Raw genomic sequence first — 22,968 nt, forward strand, 5'->3', positions numbered from 1 at the left:
CAATTTAATAAGAAAAATAAATGATAGCAGATGTTACACACAGTTACATTAAGAGAATTGCACCCCTTTAGTTCTAATCAAGCCAATTTTTCACCAGCTGAAGATATGTCACTTTTAGAGGGTTCTGAATCAATGGGAAAATACTTGCTTAAGCAATGAACCCAAGAGAGATAACCTGACCACTCCTGGGAGAAATAGTTCTTAGAAGTTCCCACAATTCGATATGCTAGTCTGTAAAACAGTGAGAGTTTTAAAAGAGTATATATTCTGGTTGGTATGTAGATGAGTGAAACTTCTTTATATATTTCATTTGCATGCATTTATTTAATAAACATTCTTTAAGCAGATTATATGGAAAGACCTTTGAGCAGTAATGCTCAGAGTCCTTACAGTCAAATAACTTACTGTCTAGTGGAAAGAGACCTTAGCAATCTGTGGAAAGTTAGATAAAAAAAAGTAAAACCAATCAGACAAGATTAAAAGCCAAAATCTGATGAAGTTGCCAGACTTGGATATGAATCTCTGTGACCCTGAAAAAGTTAATTAATCTCTCTGATTAAGAGAACAATTGTTATAATGATAGGTTCAAAAGCAGCTGCGAATTTTGGATTTGGGGATTTGTTTGCTCTTAACTATATAATAAGCCTGAGCTGATATGAGTGGGCTTTTTCATATCGTGGCATCTCCAGTTAACTATCTTAAGATGAAAATGTATTTTTCTCTTTTTCTCCTCCTTCACTCATTTGACAGAGTGTTACTTTGTGCTTGATATGTGCAGGACAAACAAAGAGCATGCCATTATTCATTCAGCATGGCATTTCCCTGTGCCAGCATCCAACCCTCTTGATACCACTGACTGCCAGGGTACCCAATGATCATGTAGGAAATTTCCAGCCCTCTTGAATAACAATTACTGTTTGTAATAGACAATCCAGAGAGCAGATTCAGACCCTCATGCTCTATTTTCAACTCACAACATTTCGGAACATCTACAATTGTGGTTCTCTAGTCCAGAAAAATGGCAACTACCCAGGCTATATATTTAAGAAGCCAAGTTATCACTATAATGGGACAATAGCTTGTGATGCTGATATGGTTTGGTTATGTCCTCACCCAAACATCATCTTGAGTTCCCCGTGTTGTGGGAGGAACCTGGTGGGAAGTAATTGATTCATGTGGGCAACTCTTTCCTATGCTGTTTTCATGATAGTGAATGAGTCTCATGAGATCTGATGGTTTTAAAAATGAGAGTTTCCCCGCACAAACTCTCTCTTTTTGCCTGCTGCCATCTGTGTAAGACGTGTCTACTTGCTCCAGCTTGCCTTCCACCATGATTGTGAGGCCTCTCCAGCCACCTGGAACTCCAAGTCCATTAAATTTCTTTCTTTTGTAAATTGTCCAGTCTTGGGTATGTTTTTATCAGCAACATGAGAACAGACTAACACAGATGCCTTCCGTATTCCATCTTGTACCCCAGGTTTTCTGTGTCGGTGTCAGGAGAGAAGCTATGGAAACAAACAATTGAGGCAAATTTTATGATGTTATCCTTATGGTCACAGTAAACGCAGTTCCCTTCAAACGTAATTTTGACACAGGGCACATGAGAAAGTAAAGCCTTTCATAATTAGAGTTCTTCCATTTCTAAGCTTTTTCAGACTTCAGTTTTCAACTATAAGTGACTGAATTATAGTTTTGCCCTTACCAAAAAATAAAAATAAAAAGCAAAACTGACCTAGTACTAAGTCATCCCCCAATTTATCTTCCCCTTTGCAATTTTGAGAAAATACGGAAAACACTTCTGTTTGCCCTTCCCTTCCCATAACACACAGTCTCCACATGGATATCCTGCTCAGCTTATTTCCCAGTCCCTCTGTTAGTAGTTATGGACAAAAAGTTTACTTCTCATCAGTGACTATCTCATCAGTGAAGTGTGCAACTTCTGCCGTTTATTTAAAAGACATTAGCCATGGTCATACTGTTCTCTTAGTCTTCCCATTTGGTTAAAAAATAAATGGAAATGGCTTGGGTAGTCCTGGAAATCATATGTAGAAAACAGATTCCTAGAGCTTCAAAAGTGTAGCTTGTAGACTAATAAAGAAGAAAAGAGAGAAGATCCAAATAGAAGATCCAAATAGAAAAGAGAGAAGATCCAATTAGAACTGATAGAGAAAATGTTACCAATGACCCAACAGAAATAAAAATGACCAACAGAAATTACTATGAACACCTCTATGCACACAAACTAGAAAACCTAGAAGAGATGGATAATTTTTTGACACATTCATCCTCCCAACACTGAACCAGGAAGAAATTGATTCTCCAAACAGAACAAAAACAAGCACCAAAATTGAATCAGTAATAAATAGCATGCCAATCAAAAAAGTCCAGGATCTGATCTATTCACAGCTGAATTCTACTAGATGTACAAAGAAGAACCGGTACCATTCATACTAAAACTATTCCAAAATATTGAAGAGGAGGGGCACCTCCCCAATTCATTCTATGAGGCCAGCATTATCCTGATACCAAAATCTGGCACACACACGCACACACGCACACACACGCACACACCCCCACACACACACACACTTCAGGCCAATATCCTTGATGAACATGGATGTAAAAATCCTCAAGAAAATTATTGCAAACCCAATCCACGAGCACAGCAAAAAGCTAATCCATCATGATCAAGTAGACTTCATTCCTGGGATGCAAGGTTGATTCAACATATGCAAATCAATAAATGTGATTTATTACATAAGCAGAACTAAAGATAAAAACCACACGATTATCTCAATAGATGCAGAAAATGCTTTCCTTAAAATTCAACACACCTTCATGTTAAAAACTTTCAATAAACTAGGTATTGAAGGAAAATACCTCAAAATAATAAGGTTCGTCTATGATAAACCCACAGCCAACATTATACTGAATGGGAATAGCTGATTTTCCCTAAAAAAACGGCACAAGACAAGGATACCCTCTCTCACCACTCCTATTCAACATAGTATTGGAAGTCTTAGCCACAGCAATTAGGCATGAGAAAAAAAGGGCATCCAAATAGGAAGAGAAGAAGTCAAACTACCTGTGTTTGCAGAAGACATGATTCTGTATCTAAAAAACCCCATAGTCTTGCTCAAAAGCTCCTTCAGCTGATGAACAACTTCAACAAAGTTTCAGGATACAAAATCAAGGTACAAAAATTGCTAGCATTTCTGTACACCACCAATAGCCAAGCCAAGAGCCAAATCAGAGACAAACACCCATTCACAATTGCCACAAAAAGAATAAAATACCTAGGGATACAGCTAACTATGGAAGTAAAATAGCTCTACAATGAGAATTACAAAACACTTCTCAAAAAAATCAAAGACATAAACAAATGGAAAAATATCCTATGCTCATGGATAGGAAGAATCAATATCATTAAAATGGCCACACCATCCAAAGCAATTTACAGATTCAACCCTACTCTTATCAAACTACAATCACAGTGTTCACAGAACTAGAAACAAAGCCATTTTAAAATTCTATGGAATCAAAAAAGAGACTGAAGAGCCAAGGCAACCCTAAGCAAAAAGAACAAAGCTAGAGGTATCATACTACCTGACTTCAAACTATAGGGTTACAGTAACCAAAACAGCATGGTACTGGTACAAAAATAGGCCTGTAAACAAATGGAACAGAATACAGTGCCCAGAAATAAGGTCACACACCTATGACCACCTAATCTTTGACCAAGCTGACAAAAACAAGCAATGGGGAAAAGACTCCCTATTCAATAAATGATGCTGTCATAAATGCTAGCCATATGCAGAAGATTGAAGCTGAATCCCTTCTTTATGCAATATGCAAAAATCAACTCAAAATGGGTTAAATACTTAAATACAATACCCAAATCTATAAAAATCCTGGAAAATAACCTAGGCCATACCATACCAGACACTGGAATGGGCAAAGATTTCATGACAAAGATACCAAAAGCAATCACAACAGTGGCAAAAAATTGACATGAAATACTATGCAGCCATTAAAAAGAATGAGATTGTGTCTTTTGTGGGAGCATGGACAGAACTGGAGACTATTATCCTTAGCAAACTAATGCAGGAACAGAAAACTAAATACCATACATTCTCATTATAAGTGGGATCTAAATGATGAGAACTTATGAACACTGAGAAGGAAACAACAAACACTGGTGTAGGATGGAGCGTGGGAGGAGGGAGAGGAGCAGAAAAGATAACTATTGCGTACTGGGTTTAACACCTGGGTGATGAAATAATCTGTACAACAAACCCCTGTGACATTAGTTTATTACCTATGCAACAAAAACCTTCACATGTACCCTTGAACCTAAAATAAAAGTTAAAAGAAAAAGGGTAGCCTGTTGACTTGCATCCATCACTACACATTAGAATCACTCACTGAGTTTCTAAAATATACTAACAGCTAAGCATCAACCGCAAGATTCTGATATAATTGGTTTGGTTTGGGTCCCAGGATTTATCATTACTGTGTTGTTGTTGCAGATTCTGCAGTGTTTCTAAGGTGAGAACTCTGACAGAGTCCAATGCGGGGAGTGTTTACAACCTGAATTGCCCTTCCTTGTTTATCCTTTTCCCTGAGATGAAAGCTACACTGTCTTCAAGACCAAGATTTATCAAGTTTATGCCAGTATAATTATTTACAAATAAGTAAAAACTTTCTGCTTGTGGAGGCTAGCTGAGATGAAGAGATTCTTTTGAGAGAATCAGAATTATTCATTTAAAGTGAACAAAACAAAGAAACCTACATTCTCTACTGTTACTGAATTTGTCTTCACACAGGTCTCTTTGCTTTCACTCCTGCCATCTCCACACACCACACAGCAGCCATATCAGATCATGACCTTCCTTTGCTCAAAGTCCAGCAATAACTCTCCATTTTAACTGGAGTAAACCTGAAATTTTTACAAAATCTTACAAGGTCCCACAAAACATGGTCCCTCTGACCTGTCACCTACTTCTCTTCCCTTGCTTACCGTGCCCCAGTTCTACCAGCCTCTTTGCTCTTACTGAAACACACCATACAGTCACCAGCTCAGGGACATTGCACAGACTTTGCAATACTCTTTTTTCCCAAATAGTCAAGCAGCTAGTTATCTTCACCTCCCTCAAGTATTTGCTCAAATATTACCTTTTCAGTGAGGTCTGCCCTGGCCATCCTACCTTAAATTACAATTTCCCTACTTTTCAACACTCCCAAATTCCCTTTTGCTGGGCTGCTCTATTTTTTTTTTTTTTTCTCTTGGAAGTTATCACATTCTTACAGATTGTATAATTTAGTTGTTTATGATATTTATTCTATTGTTACCTTACAGTCACAAAAATGTGTTCTCTATGAGGACAGGGATTTTTTTTTTTGTCTAGTTTGTTCATTCCTGTACCCCAAATCCCTAGAACAACATAGAGCCAGCACTGGGACACTGAGTGAATGAATGAATAACATTTCTAACTCATGGTAGAAAATCTTCCATGAAGAGTCCAAAGAAATATGTGATTTTTGTCCTAAGAATTTCAAGGAAGGGTCCACAGATTTGATTTTGGAGGTAAATAAGATAGTGTCACTATAATGTGATTTGCAAGCCTCAAAGTATAATTCTCACTTTAAAATGCCTCTCTAGACACACACACACAGACTCACACACACAAAGCACACATGCACACATGTTCAAACTACACTTGTCTCATTGCTTTACATTAACATTGAGTTCAGACCACTTAAGCCTTTATAAGCTGCGATAGAGAGCAACATGCTAGCAGGAAGAATCAATGAATTATAAATCTGGAAATGGAAGAGGCAGAATCTCAAGAGGGCACAGCAAGATCTATAGAAAATTTGCTTGCTTCACAATATTGCCTATAAATGACTGATTATACAACTACATTTGAGTCAAGCGAAAAACACTAGAAATTTCTGTGACACAGTGCCCAGCACATAGTAGAGACTCAATAAATATTTGTTTAATGAATCAATAAATGAAGAGGAAACAGCATGATTTATGATTGTCTTTTCATGATTTACCATTCCCTATAAAAGAAGATTTCCTTATTTAGACAAATATGCTCACTTTTTGCTCTCCCTCCACCCACAAAGAGGCTATGAGGTGAAAGGATAAAGTAAATGTTTCAGCATTAAAACTATGTGAGATATCTTTTGAAATCTGTTCAGTATCTTCCCCATCTGTACCTGCTGTGCATAATTTCAGAATTCACTGCTTTCATCAAGAAAATCCATTTGCTCTTTATCTGTGCATCATATCACACTAATTTTCATCAAAACCAGAAAAAAAACCTTGATGGACCACCAGTCCCCAGGCTTCCTGGAGCATTTCTCTGTCTTTCTCTGGTATACACAGAATTATGCTCTGAAGTCTGAACTGTGGAAATGTGTGGTTGTTTTCGTAAGATGTGGTTAGCACTATGTTTATTTCTGGAAAATTGACATATTAATTATTGATGACTATTTTCCTAGAAAGTCTCATGAATTTCATGTTTGTGCTTTATTTCATCTTTAATGTCCTTAATCCATTTTAAAACACTATATATAAAAAGTACAATACACAAAGATTCTTTTACATTAAAAAAGTCGGTGATTAAATAGTTCTGTGTATCAGCTACAGCTAGTAAGTTTTCACTTATAGTAAACCATTATTTTATTTCTGAAAATTTGCTGTGTTTCATGATGAAATAAAAACTCAATCTGGATTTACGTGACATTTTTGATGTAATGGTGTCATATGAAATAAGGAATAGTCTTTGGTCAATGTTCTGCATTATCTAATCTTAAACATTTGAACCATGTTAATGAAATGGCCAATGGTCTGTGTGGTTATGAAACTTGAATCTACTGTAGTTGTCACACACAACTTCATATGTATGCAGCTTGACCTAGTCCACAGAAGTGAAGAGACCCCCAGACGGAATACAGATACATTTTTAAAACAGTGAAAAGAACTTAAAACAGAAGTGTTGCAAATATGACATCTTCTACTTACATTGGGTAGGGTCAATCCTAAATACAAAGAAATGGGGTCTTTACAAAGTATGATTTGTGTTTCTTGAGGCTCTACCAGCCAAGGGTTACAAATATATAGATTATACTAACACAATTTTAATAAAAATTTAAATAATAATAATTTAATTTATTAAATTAAAAAATAATAAACATTTAATGTTATTTTTTTACATTAAATAACTTTTGACAGCTCTGTAATCTATAGCTCTGACTATGCATTTTACCTTTTAATGAATTTCTCAGCTCCCCTAAAAATCTCCATTGACTTATTTGTGGAGTTCTCCAAGGGGTATCTGCTAGGTCCCAGCTGGCTTTGTGATCCATTCTTGCTTAAACTTAGATGTTGTTTCATAATCTGTTGCCAAGGATGCTGAAGGTAGCAAAGCTGCTCCAGAAGTTGGTGATGCTCACCAAGGTCTACATCAACACTGCTAATATGTATTGCCAAGAGTTCTGTTTCTGCAAAAGCTAAAATAGCTATGGTATGGGCACTGATTTTCACCACAGAGAGCCTTAAACACTGCCTCCCACATGCATAGAATCTGCTAATAAGTCATGCATTTGGCAAGTCACTTTATGTATTCCGTAACCGTCCTTGTTCTAGAACACTGATGTGTTACATTCCAAAGTGATATGTATCACTCTCCACCTTTTGCACTTTACTGTTCTGAATGCTTTCAGTTTTGAGATTTTTGCCCTCAAAATCTTGACTTTTCAGTTACAACCTCCATTTGTTATAGATCTGGCTCATGTGCCTTAGTGGTGAATGGTGTGCATATTGGAGCAGAAGAAAACAAATGAAGAAACTATTTGGGATTGTCAATAAAGAAAGATGTGATAAGCTAAATAGCATCATTTTTTCACTGCCTTCTGTGTCAGGAAATGACTAATCCGTTGTGTGCTTGATCTCTTTCTTCTTACAGGATGAATTCCTTCTAAAGGGGCTTCAAAAATTTCTCAAAGTTTAACCACTTGAAAGTCCTGCCCTTAAGTCTCCCCAGTTACTTTTGTACATATTAGCTCAAGTTAAGAAATAAGACATCATCACAGCACCTTTAACCATTCATGTACAAAAAAAGTTTCAGATACTACAAGTTTCATTCATAGAGTCTCAACCAAATATAGGATTGTTATATGGCAGCTACAGTGACATAACAAATCTCAGGTACAATTTGATGTTGATTATGTACTGGGAATTTTAAACTATCTTTTCATAATAAGAAGATAATCCTATTTGGATCATCATTTTCACTTTAAAAGGTAGAGAATTTAGTACATTAACATTGCTAAAACAAAGAAAAAGTACAGAGATTAGAACACTGAGGAAGAAGACATGAATTTTGCAGAGAATGGAAGACCAATCTTAAAATTATTGGCATTCCAGAGTGAAAAAAATATGGAAACAGGTAAAATAATTTATGATGTAATAAAAGAAAACTTTTCTGAGCTACACAAATATATCACCCTACATATTAAAAGTAATAAGTAAGTTTAAAAAAATGGTGTATAATCAACTATGTAACTTAAAAAAAATGTACACATACCTGACTGCAAATCCCTGAAAATTCTGACTTATTGAGAATGGAATGGTACCTTGATAACTGCATTTTTAAATTTTTTCACAAGTGATTCTGATGAACATTTATAGATTGAGAAAGATTCTTCTAAGTATACTTTTTACGTAAAGGAATAAGTGTATACCCACTTTCTAAGTAACACGGAGGAGGAAGAGGAAAAGAAGCAGAAAAAGCAAGCAAGAAGTAAAACTTAAGAATAGAGAAAAGATGTATATTCTCCAGATTAAAATATCCTTAAGAAAGAAAAAATATTTGGGTAGAAAAAATAAGAAAGATTGCTCTAAAAGAAAAATAAAAATACAAAGCTATCTTTACACAAAAATCAGTGAGATGCCACCACATACCTACCTAAATAGCTAAAATTAAAAAGACTGTCAATACCAAGTATGGATCAGATGTGGAAGAACTGGAACTCCTATACACTGCTAATGGGAATATAAATTGGTAAAATGACTAGGCAGCATTTATTAGAACTGAATGCACATATATCCTATGACACAGAAATTCTACTCTTTAGTGTGTTATACAACAGAAATATTTGCATTTGAGCACCAAAGGTGTTCAAAAATTTCAAAGCAGCGTTGTGTGTGTAACTGTAAACAGCTCATGTTCACTAACAATAAAATGCTTACATAAATGACGATACATTTCATTCATACAATGGAATGTCACACAGTAACAAGAATAATGAACTAGCTACCATAACAGCATGGAATAATCTCAAAAATAGGCTATTAAGTTAAAAGAAAACAAATACAAAAGAATAAGTACTGTATAATTCCATTTTTAAATAGTAAAAAACAAAATGTTTGTGAAAATTTATCAAGTTATATGCTCATAATTTGTGTATTTTTCTGTACTTACATTATTCTTCAATATAAATATACTTAAACAGTAAGTGCCACAAGACAGCAAAGTAGTGTCTACCATGCCTGTAGTTAAAAGGGGTCAGGAATTTTATGTATCTATCCATATATATGTCAGTATATTTCAATTTCTCTTATTTAAAACAGTAAGTTAGTTTTATTATTTAAAACAGAAATTTTTTAGATTTAAATATGCTAGATTTTAATATATACACATCTATTCTTCTTAAGAGAACTCAGAGATGCTATTCCAGATAATAAATAGATGAATAAAAATTAAAACTCAAGACTGAGAAGCTGTAGTGCAAAAGTTCTGGTAAATAAAAAGTAAAATTAAATTCAGAGAGTCCACAATAAGCAATTATTATTAATAATGTTGTAAAATAAATAAAAATTTCAAATTATTTTTAAAAGTCTTTAATTACATGATGCTCTTTTTAAGACACAACAGATTTTACTTTTATATATTTGTCTCATATGTATGTGTATATGTGTGAGTGTGTATAATTATTTGTACATCCTTTGTTCTAGGGGTGTAGGATCAGCAATTCATTTTGAGTCAATTGCCTTTTTAAACCACAAATGAAGCTCATGCTCCTGAAATATATAAGGGTGGGGAATAGGAATCAAATATTTTGTACTTGTGAGGGTCTAGACTGATAGGTAAAACAATAAAAACAGAACAAAGGTTTAAATGACAGCTCTAGAACAGATGAGGAATTCTTTGTAAGAGTTCACAAAGTGAAGAGTAAGAGATAGTGTCTAAAATTGATTGAACAAGAAATAAAATGTAACAGAAGTACTTAAGGTTATGAAAGTAACAAATAGAAAAAAGATCAAGTAGTTTTATGTATATCTATATCAAAATCAGGAAGAGAAGCAGTGGAAGAGTGGTTTAAATGAGCTAAATTATTATTTTAATATGAAATTAACATATATAAAATTAACAAATCAATGAAATATAGTTAGGATAAAAGAATCAGTAAAAAATGGTTATTATTATTATAATTGGCTTTATCTGCAAACTAAGATGGTGTGGAGAAGGGTGGTCAAATATAATACTGTGTTTAATTATGTTCATTAACTATTTTTCAAATGCAGTGCTAAATAATAAAAAAGTAATAACATTTGTATTCATAATAATTACTGACATTTGCTGAGTATTATTTTATGTTAATACTGTACTAAACTTTTAAACTTCACTATCTGATTAAATATTCATAAAACCCTATGAGGAGGTAAAACTATATTCATTTTCCACTGGAGAAAACTGAGGCTTAATGAAGCTGAGTAACTTTCCTAAGGCCACAGAACTGGTAAGGAATGGATATATCCACCTTCGAATCCCATACTCTTAACCACTTTGATAAACCAATCCTTCTGAAGAAAAAAATTTAAGTATTACAAAAAAAGAAACCTCTAAATACAGTACATATTTACTTATTTAACATACAATAATTATATCATGTAAACCTTTAGTAGCTGTTATAAAATTGTCTATGCAATTTGAATCAAACAAATATATCTTTTTATTCTCTAAATCAGTTAAATATTTTCCAGTGCATGGATGGAAGAAAATTAAGTAATGATTATACTTGAAAGGAACTTACCTCCTTTTTAGAATCAGGCCAGAATTATAAAATGGGGCTCATCTTGGTGCTCTCAAAAACCAGTGAGGGGATCCTGGGCTCAAGTACACAGTGATGACCATCACAACATTGCTCTTTCTGCTACCCAGATTTGAGCACTCTTGTCTGGGCTGACTCAGACAGCCTGCAGTGGTTTACCTGAGTAACTACAGACTACAGAGGGTGAAGGCCAGAGTGCCACTTCCAGCCTCTAGCAATCCTTGGTCAAAGCGCCTGAATGTCCTGACAAATTTTCCTTGCCTGATCTGCTCCAAGTTTGGTAATTCCTCAGCATTTTTCTTGAGATAAATCTGATGAGTCCATCTGTGCTCTTTCTAACCCCAGAGTCTCCCTTTACTAGACAATCAAACTCAAATATCTCATTAGGAAAAATGTTGTCTGATGCTATTAATAACTTTGTGTCAAATTAACCTACAATGTTGAACTGTTGGCTGTCTTCTTTAGGTGAAGGGATATGGGTAGGGGAATACCCACTGCAATGAGAGCCAGCACAAATCAGTATCTCAGTAAACTAATCTGCCTCAATAAGACTAAAAAGGGAAGCTGAGCTAATCTTATTGACCTTTCAAGAAAAAAAAAAAAAAAAAAAAAAGACTCCAAGGGATATATGTGAAATTACATAATGTGTGTACACATTTCCAGACATGTCCTAATCTGATTCTTTAAGAGAAACAAAATATTACACCAAAATGAACATACATAATGAACCAAATTATGGAATAAATATCTGTGCAAACATTATTGTAAGACAAAGTTTGGCAAACTATGACCCACTGGCCAAATCCAGCCCAGCACCTGTTTTGTAAGGCACATAAGCTAAGAATAATTTTTACATTTTCAAATGATTGAAAGCAATTGAAATAAGAATAATATTCTGTGACATGTGAAGGTTGTATGAAATTTAAGTTATAGTGTCCATAAGTAAAGTTTTATTGGAACAGAGTCCTGTTCATTCTTTTATGTATTGTCTGTCACTGCCTTTGTGCTACAACAATAGAGGTAGAGTTTCAACAGGCCCTCAAAGCCTCAAAGTCTACTATTTACTATGTGGACTTTGACAGAAAAAAATTTCAATCTCCTACTGTAGGGCAAGGAAAACTTTCTGTGTCAATTATCATCTGCTAGTAGGGAAAATTAACACTGTCCTATCATAGAACTCTAATGACATCATTAGCACATTCAGGCAAATAACTTACTAGAGGTTATAATGAAGACAGACACACACATACACATACTCATGGATGTACATGCATTCATACAGCATATTGTTTAAAATACAGTAAGCAAATAGTTAATTTTTTGTCTTATTAATATTTAAATATATGCTGGATATGCCTTAACTTTGTTGGAGGAGATTAACCCCCCCAGTTTGGTTATTTTCGATAAAGAAATAATGGCCTCTGTACAAAGACAAGCATATCCTGCTACAGCTGTATCAACAGAATATTCTTTTCTTTTGGAATGCAGCTGACATCGCATGTCAAGTTTGACATACTTGGCCAATGATGCAAAATACGACCTCCATTGCCTATGAGCATAAGCTTAGAAAACTTCCCCTGAACACAATTTTTCTGGGGGAAAGGAAGTAGGCTGAAGGGTATAATTATACTTCTTTTATTTATGATTCTATAAAGTATTTGATGTTTGAACACAAGAGTGTTCAATCTTCTAAAATGTTTTTTCTTATATAGATTAATGCAAGCCTAAAGATTTGTAATTTGAATTATTACTAAAGTATCCATGGTCAATATGTGAAAAAATGCTGGAGGATTATTTCCTGTTGAATTAAGAACTTTCCTCTACATGACCATTTATTCAAATAAACACTATTAGATTTTAGCATTCATAAGTTGTCTCATTAAGTAAATGTCATAAAAATAGCATTCCCGTTTTCAAATGTGTTCTTAAATAATTCCACTGAACCCTCCCAACCCCATATCTAAAAACACCAGCGACAAAGTAACCCCTAGTTAATCTGATATTTTTAATCTATACTAGCAAATACTTTGTCATTTTAAGTTACTACAAGAAGAACATGCTAAATTTGAACTCCTCTTTGTTTTACTCCAAAATATTATAGTTGGCCTATAGCATATTTGCAAGCAGACAAGCTATATTGTTCTACTACTAGAAGAATTAAACAAAATTTATATTCATATTTATAACTAGAGCCTGATATGCACCTGTCTAAATAAATAGCCATAGCTTGATTTATATTCTCTCCAAAGAGGTACTAAGACTGGGGCATTCATTAAATCACATTCTCTATGCAAGCATTAACAAACTGAAAAGCAAATTTAACTTTAACCATAGTTCCTGGTAAGAACAACGATGCAACTGAATTATTACTGTAGGTATTAAAATATTTTCCTAGTAGATCTAAATCACAGGACAGTGAATGACGAACATTTTACGTGGCCTTTTACTTCTTTGACCTATGAAAGTGTCCTACGTTGCTTATTTTGAAAGTCAAGAGTCCATTGTGAGATGTTAAATAAATCTTTTCCCTGTTGACATTGTACAGTTTTAAGTGATAAATATACTTTAAAGAAAAAAAAAAGATGTGTAATGCTTTCTTCAAGTGACACTGAAAATGCCTCTAAATTCGGCTAATCACAGAGGGACTCTAAATGTGTAATTTCTCCTTAAACTTCCCTTTTCTCTTTACAGGAAACATCATTGGCTTACACCAGGTCCTATTTGCCATCCCTTTGTTCTTTTTGCCACAAATAGAACATCAAAATAGGTTGTTCATTAGAAGGAACACTTCCAAGCTGTTGCCAACGTTATGTAGGTACCTAAAGATACTATTTCTGGTTTTGTCTTAACAAAAAAGGAAAAAGAAGAAGGTTAAGAAACTAAACGCCCAGAATCTCTGAAATAAGTCTACACGACACTCAGTTTCTTCCAGTTACTCTGTATGAAATGTTATTGCAAACGTAAGTTCCAGTAACTCATAACCTTAAATTATTGTTCTGAAAGATCAGTCCGAAGAATATTAAAAGTGTTTTCAACATACTCCACCAAAAAACTAAAAATAAATAAAAGTGCTAGATTTTCTCTTTTTTCTGACTTCAAGTGTTCCAGAGAATCACATCGATGGGACAATGGAAGCAGTTATTTGGATGCATGTTGCAAATCTCCCATCTCCGACTTTATGATGGATGTCAGTGAAGTTTGTGGCTGGATAACAGTAGTCCCACATCAAGGAGATTTATGGAGAGGATGCATTTAGTATTATTCATGAGCCACTTAACAAGCGTCAGCAAAGGAAACAATATGGCCTTTGTTTATAGTCCCAGGAGGTCTTTAGAGGGCTTTTGAAAATTGAAGAGATTTTTTGATAAATGGTAGAGGATCTTTAGGTGGGCCTGAAAGCTATAAGTGTATTTTCCTGTTAACTTGAAGAGTACTACATTTCATCCTAACTTCCCTGTTTCCTCAATAAAAAATTATCAGATATTCTGCTGGTATTTTATTTTGCTATTGTTCTGCTACATTAAATAACCAAGAGGGACACATTTTTAAGAAAAATGTTCATTTCACTCTCTATTACAGGAAGTTGGAGCATCTTAACAGGCTATCCAGACTATTTGAACAGAAATGAAGCAACATATGTTCAAAACTGTCTTTGATATTATATTCTTTATGTTTATGACCCACATCTTTCTCAACGAATTGTTATTTATGACAACTTATGTGTATAATAGCTCTGACTTAACCAAGAACTTTAGTTCTGTAGCTAACTGAAAGACTTGGGAATCAGACAGTTGCATTGCGTGACTTGGTTGAACTAAGTTAGGAAAAAAGATTTCACTAGTGTATTGGTGTGAGAGAAAATAGTGATGAAACTGATAGAACTGGTAACTAGGGGTAATCAATGACATATTTAGATAGACTTTCTTAATTATTATTTTGTAAGATTGCTCGTTTTCTAAGCAATTTGCAACCAAAGAGAGTACCTTCAGAATCTGACCATATTAACAGCAAAAAAAAAGTATATTTTTATTTTAATAAAAGTACAGGTTATGACAATTATTTCATCCTACCTAATCCTTAAAAACGAGTCCAGAGGCCAGGCGCAATGGCTCACGTCTGTAATCCCAGCACTTTGGGAGGCCGAGGCAGGCAGATCACGAGATCAGGAGTTTGAGATCAGCCTGGCAAATATGGAGGTTGCAGTGAGTCGAGATCACGCCACTGCACCCACCTGGGTGACAGAGCAAGACTCCGTCTCAAAAAAACAAACAAACAAAAAAGATTACGGAAGCATGTGTATTCAGTCCATTTTATGGCCACTTTGTGTGCATTCTTATTGAATTGGAGTGCTTGAGGCTACAGATTGCCGTTTTAAAAATAGACATATTGTTGGAGATATAACTCCATTGCAGACTGTGGTTTACAGGATTTATTTTATACCTGATGCCCTTTGGGCAAATTGCTTATGTCTTACCAAGTGCTTCATTCTCAAGCCCATCTTTCCTTCTATTTCAATTTTGGATTTCCAGTCAAACCACAAGAGCTGGGACCTTAAATTTCCTGTCCATCAACAGTGTTTAACATGACTCCAATGTGGAAACAACTGGCAAAATCATTTGGTTCAAGCTGATAGATTTTTAGATGCAGACATGGAAGCCCAGAGACTAAGTGACTCGCAAAACATCACATAGTTTGTGAGCGACAGAAATCTTTATAAATTTCTTAATTTATCTGTTATCAACTCCAAGAAATGTTTGAGAATGGTTTCAGAGCCCTCTGACATGGCTAGCAAAGCTACTAAATCAATGCACCTATAGAAAATACAAATTTAGGCCGGGCGCGGTGGCTCAAGCCTGTAATCCCAGCACTTTGGGAGGCCGAGACGGGCGGATCACGAGGTCAGGAGATCGAGACCATCCTGGTTCACACGGTGAAACCCCGTCTCTACTAAAAAATACAAAAAACCAGCCGGGCGAGGTGGCGGGCGCCTGTAGTCCCAGCTACTCGGGAGGCTGAGGCCGGAGAATGGCGTGAACCCGGGAGGCGGAGCTTGCAGTGAGCTGAGATCCGGCCACTGCACTCCAGCCTGGGCGACAGAGCTACACTCCGCCTCAAAAAAAAAAAAAAAAAAAAAAGAAAATACAAATTTAGAATTCTGTTATCTGTTATCTGCTTGCAATTTGAACCACAAAAATATTAAAATGTAGAAATTTAAATAAGATGTGCATTTTGGGAAAAAATGTAAAACCATCATAAACAATCTACTAGCTAGATATTGAAAAATATACCACTTTTAATAATTCAGCACCAAAAAAAAAAAGCATGCTAAAGTAATTTGAAGGTTAATACATAAAAAGCTGGGACAGAGAGAAGAGAAAAAAGATGGCTTACTCAAAAATTCTATTAATCCTCACTAATGTTCTGTTTTGCCTCCCCCAGGCACTAATTCTTCATGAAAATGCCAAAATGCTAGATGATATTACCTTGGGTTTCCTGAGTGGGAAGCTTCTTTATATAGTGTGATATAGCAATGTTTATGTCTTAATGGTTAACAAGTAAACAGAAGCTAATGTTGACAAAGCAGAAAGTCAATCCAGAGTTCCTGAAAGGTATTTTGTTCATACCGCACATAAGCCGAGTAGCTGGTCAAATAATTAGCATGGTCTTCCTTAATTGTTGGTATCAGTTGTCATTAATACATAAAATTAGGAATTTTGCTGGGTCAACATTTTAAGTGGGAAGACAATCTCTAGGAACATATTCATTTATTAACTCCTATGACGAGCTGGTGACAGCTCCCTCTTGTACAGAAAAAATTATTCCTTTTTTTTTTTCACTTTAGTTACTGGCATCTAGTTCTCTACCCCCACATTTTTTAACATCCCATTAATTGAAATCTTCAAACTAATAACCTATATTGTGCAAAGCGAGAGTGTTTAAAAGAAAAGGTGCTGACAGTTTGTAGATAGAGGAAGTAAATTTCTTTTAAAAGTCTGTACAGGTGCTTATCTGATTCTGTCAAGGCAGTGATTATAACACATAAATATGACAGCATTCACTAATAAAGACAATGTGAGTGACTGCCAACGGAGGCATCCACCAAAGAATATCTAGGCCTGATAATATAGTTGTATTAAAATTTAAACATATTTGTAGAATATGTTTAAATATATTTGTAAAATGTTTAAATATATTTGTAGAATAAATACATATTCATAGAAAATATGTAGTTAAAATATATTTGTAGAATATTTGTAGAATTGTTGTTGCCCTGGCATAATTAGAGATCATCTCTAGAGGTCAGAAGCAGTTGGTCCTCTCTCCCTGCAAATCTTTAGCATCTTCTCCTTAAGAAACAAGTGATTTAGTTTCCAAATTTAAAGTTTTAAAGTGACAGGCTTTTCACAGGGTATCAGTTCGAAGATCGTGAAAACATATAGGTTTTCATATTGCAATTCATACTGAAATGTACTGGGACATATATTGCTGAGGTGAACGTCTTCTTACTCTTTTTTTCTCCGGTGAAGGACCTATCAATTCAAAACTTGTATCCCAGCTTCAGGTTTTGGCTGCAGACAGATTGCTGACCTCATTCTAGGTGGAAGCCATGAAAAAACTAAACCAAAAAAAAGAAAAAAAAAAAAAAAAAAGAGCAGACCAACTAACACAGGTTGTCAAATGACAAAACTTCTAACCAGAGCAGTATATTCAATTTGATTCCTTCATTCAGTATTCACTTAAGGCCTAATATTTCTGGATACTGAACAAGATTATTCAGAATTTTTTTTTTTCTTTTAAGGAAAAAGAAAACCTGGTCCCTGCATTCAAGGAACTTGTATGGCAAACACTTGCAAGCAAATGACTCTAATAATAATATGTGTTTACTATGTTCTATGCATTGTTTTTAGTGCTTTACATAAATTAACAATGCTTTTATCAATCCTATAGTGTAAATACTATTACGTTCTCCATTTTACATATGAAGAAATGGAGCATAGAGAAGTTAAGTAACTTGTCTGAGTTCAAACAACTGATAAGAGAGTCAAGTTTCAAACCCAAACTTAGGAAGTTTGGCTTCAGCATCCAGGTTCTTTCCTATCATACCACACTCAATTATTCTACAGTAGGAAGACAGGAGAGAAAGAGATGCAGTTGGGAAGGAAGAAGGCAGGAATAATGGGAATAAGTGGAAGAGAAGGCAGAAAATGTATTTAGCCAGATACATTCAAAGAACCATTTCAGAGAAAAAGGAGAAAGTGAGCTGGAACTTTAAATTAGAGTAATGATCCCTAGAAATAATTTAGGAAACCTTCTAGGCAATTTGGAAAATTTTCTTTCATTTATTTTCCTTTACTTGTATATATGTGTGTGTTAACCCTTGCCTTTGCATGAGTTTTTCTGCAACCCGAAATTCACACCACATCTCTGTACAACTAAGCGTAATCTGTAATTACAATTCATTTTATCTGGAAAATGTTATTGTATTCCCCAAAATACATACACTAATTCTACGTAGCAATAATTATTTTGGATGTTAGTTAAATGCTTTGCTAAAATGGAGGAAACTGCTTTGTTCCTAGTTATTTGGGGAAATTTAATTTTAAAAAGGTTTCCTTTTTTATTCTTGTCTTCAGTTTGGTCAGAATTGCCTCACGGTCTCATAGTTTTGATTTGCACTTCAGTGGTTAGAGAAGTCTGAACTTCTTTTGCTTTGGAAAGCTGGTAAGCACAGAAAGTGAGAGGCGAGGATATATTTGTTAACGCATATTTCTAGAAAATTCCATGTAGACAGAGTAAAGGGATGATTTTTGATAGAACACATTATTTTAAATTATGACTTTGGATTCGGGACATTTTAAACTCAGTTATAGGCATATATGGCCTCCTTTCCTTTCCTTTCTTCCTCCACCACAAAATTCTATGTTGACTGGAAGCCAACTATTTTGAGAGATGCTATATTGAATTGTAGGATAGTAAGAAAAGTCATGTAGCTGATATACTGCAATGGGAGCAGCTTAACAGCAGCTTTAACTGATAATTCCTAGTTTTCTGTAGGCTCATTAGCGCAAACAGTGTGGAATTGGTGAGCCACCGTCCTAATCAGCACAGTTGTAGGGTAGGCATTAGGCATTAGGGTTTCCAGAAATTGGACCCCTGATAGCTCTTAGAGCTAGAGCCTATGTCTTATTTCACTGTCCTAAACCACTGAAAAATATAACAGCCACAGCATATTTAATTTCACTGAGATATAAGTGCTGAGAAAAAAATCTTTTTAAATCACTTTTAGATTTTAATTAATATGTTTAATAATCTCTTGAGAAATCTCTAGCAAGGCAGCGAATGAAAATGTGATGATTGCAAACTCAATTTTGTAGAAGTATATTTTTGTATGCTTTTTATTCAGACATCTGCAATGTCACAAGGAAAATAATAATTTATGCTCTAGTTTGTCAAATTTTGATAAAAATTATTTTATACATCTTAATTTTATTTGCTAGAACATAATTATTATTTTATACTATTTGTAAACTAAATGAAATTTCAGGATTCAATCCAACAGTCACCTTATTCTACTTTGAAATAATGAAAATAACATTAAAAAAATCAACCAGCTATACTACAACTCATAGAGTGTGAAAGTTTAAGTAAGTATTCTGGTGACAGCTTGCAACAAAAATAGGAAGTGGCATACCATTAATCAAGTTATCTGATATGTCATAAAAAGGTGGAATTGGTGGAAAACATAGCTATTTCCACTACATTCTCAAGACAGTACTGTCTGCAGGTATTCTTCTGAAGCCTTCGTGCTGTGGACCCTTTTGTCCAAAGCATTTTAAGAAGGTCTCCTGTGAGCCCTTTTCATTAATCACCAGTGTAGTCTACACGGGAGTCTCCTGAAAGGAGTAGAGGAAAGTCTTGTGTTGAGAGACCTTCAGAAACAGATGACAAGAGCACCCGAGCCCCGAGACAGGGTCATGAAGAGTGGAAATATGAGCTCCTAACCCTTGACCTCTTTGCCTCTTTATTTTGATTCCTTTAACAATACACAGTTGGCAGACACAAGCAGTGGCAAGTCCTTCTCTCTTTTGTTAGGCTTGGGAAAAACTCAGGGCAGCTCACTGTGACTCCCACCTAAGGGCTTGCCTGGTTTTTAATTAGAATTACAACTCACGCCATATTTTTTTTAATAATGGTTTTTAAAACGACCCAAGCAATAACATATTTCTAAAATTTCCATAGCCAAATGAGCATAACTTTCAAGGGGCCATTATTAATTTTTTGTGTGTGAATGGGATTTTTTTTGTGTGTGTGTGGATCTGTTTAGATATTTTAAATCATATTTGTTTTGTCCCCTACAGTTAACGTCTTTTTGAAGTGATTTCACAAATGTTAGTGGTCACAGATCATGAAAGGATGTTAAGAAGGGATGCCACGGCTCTGGAAGAACAAGATGAACATTATCCATATGTGTTTTCACAATCTTGGAGAAATAACAATAACAAAAATATTATAATACTTTTTCGTAGAACTATCTAACCAAACATAAGCTTACAGTAAAAAAATTTAAATAGTGCTTCTTCTGAAAACACACATTATTCTAATTTAATGCTAAAATGATCCAGTCCATTTACATTTGATAGTTTCTGGGATTCTAAAAGCTTGTGTATTTATTGACCCAAGTAAGTTACCATGGACTTTTGTCCAAAGAAAATAAAAAACATGACATGCAAAGAAGCTGTGCAGCAAATGTCACACGGCTTTGGTTCTAAAACTTCAAAGAAAATACAGAGAGTTAATAGTCAACTAACATTCTGGTACATAACACCAGAAAAAAAATCCAGAATTTTTATTTTTCCTAGAGAAGTGCTTGTCCCTGCCTCCCTCTCATTTTCCCATTTTCCTCTACCACTTCCTCCTGTTTTCACAGACACAAAAATATTGAACTCAATTTTACCCTGTTTTTCAGGTAGTCTTCTTGATTAGTAGTCACATCCCATAATCCCTTTAAACTTCTAAAAATATTACATAGGGTTATTATGGTGCTAGGACTGGAAAATCTTGTGTCACATGCAGCCAAGACATTTTTATTTGTTTGATTTCAGCTCAAGTTCAAACAAAAGCACCAAAGTTGAATATTTTAATTACATGGCTGAATTTTAACTACTCTACAATAGTGTTTTATGTGGTTGAATTGTAATTACAATAGTGTTGTTTTGTTTTTTAGACTACTCCATAATTGTTAAGTCACTACTTCTTTAATTCGTTATAAAGTCAAAAAATAAATTAAATGTGATATTTTTCTTCTCCTTGGGACTCATGGCTGCTTGCCTCAGCCTCCTGGAAGAGTAGAAGACTGAATTATGCAGTTTCTCATTCACGGAAAACAAACAATGCCTATCAAAATATTTTAAAATATGCCATGTTATCTTTCACCTCAATGAAATATAAAAGAAAATGTAAAAAAGCATATTTAGGTGAGAGGATTGTGGACTTCAGGGTGAAATATCCAAATGTAGAACAACTCCTGAGAACGATTTGAAATGAAAGCCTTGAACTAGAGAAATATAGGCAGTTATCCTTCCAAAAATGAGAGCTGAAGTTAGGAGAAAGGACGTTTGCAAGGGAGATATATTGGAGAAGAAAGAAAAGATGTCTAAGAGTTCTTTTAGTAGGCTGGGAATCTAGGTTCATCTCTTTTTTTCACATTTTTCTGCCTGCTTTATATTCACTGGAATCTGATTAGATTGTGTCCACCAGATTAAAGGTGGATCTGCCTTCCCCATCCCACTGACTCAAATGTTAATCTCTTTTGGCAATACCTTCACAGACATACTCAGGATTAATACTTTGTATGCCTGAATCCAATCAAGTTGACACTCAGTATTAACCATCACAAGTCAACCCCTTGTCAACCAGAACCCATACATGTCTCCTGAGATCATACATAATCTTCAAATAAAGACAATAACGAGGTCATAATTACAGTTAACATAATACAACTATCCTTCATACAACCAGAAACGCACCAATCTCCAACCCAAATACTGTTACATAAAGTTAACAATACTTAAATGCTGATATTGTCAATAATATTATTTTCTATCACATGATAAAGAAGAAAGGAAATAAAATGAAGTTTCTTTTTAGTACAAGTGTATAGATGCACAAACATGTTTTTAACAAAAGAAGGAGAAAATACTCACGATAATTATGGTCTTTGTTTCTGTAGCTGGTCATGTGGTTATAGCTGGTATTCATGGCTACCTTCTTCTACTATTTGTTCTGTATTCTCTTTGCCTTCAGCAAGTACCTCAGCAGATCGTAGTTTTTTTTTTTTTTTTTTTTTTTTTTTCATGGTGGAGTGTGTCCCAAACCCTCATTCCTAAAGGATCTGAGCCATTTGTAGTCCTACCTGGACTGGGCTGTTGTAGTTACCCATTGACCTTAGTCACAGGACACAGTAATACTAAGAGACACCCTAATGTATCTCCTGTATTCCATGCATACTCTTCCTTACCTCCATTGTGGAGTGGTAGACTGATTTCATCTTGATAGTCAGGGTCAATCAACCCAGCCAACAGTGTAACTCCCTTCTTAGCCTGTTGACTTAAAGGTAGGAGGAGCACAAAGTGTCCAGGTGACAATCTTAATTCCACTTTAATGGGATCATTATTGTGTCTCCTGGTGGCAGCATTCCTCCCTCTGGAACTAAGACCTCTAGGCCAGAAGAACATAATGTTGCAGGAACAGGAAGCAAAAATGTTGCTGGTGGATCACTAGGTGTGATGGTGAGTGGTGCCACTTCCACTTTCACCCCTTGATTCCTGTACCTGTGAATTC

This window comes from Chlorocebus sabaeus, chromosome 15 (assembly GCF_047675955.1).
Source record: "Chlorocebus sabaeus isolate Y175 chromosome 15, mChlSab1.0.hap1, whole genome shotgun sequence".
In the NCBI taxonomy this organism is placed as follows: Eukaryota; Metazoa; Chordata; class Mammalia; order Primates; family Cercopithecidae; genus Chlorocebus; species Chlorocebus sabaeus.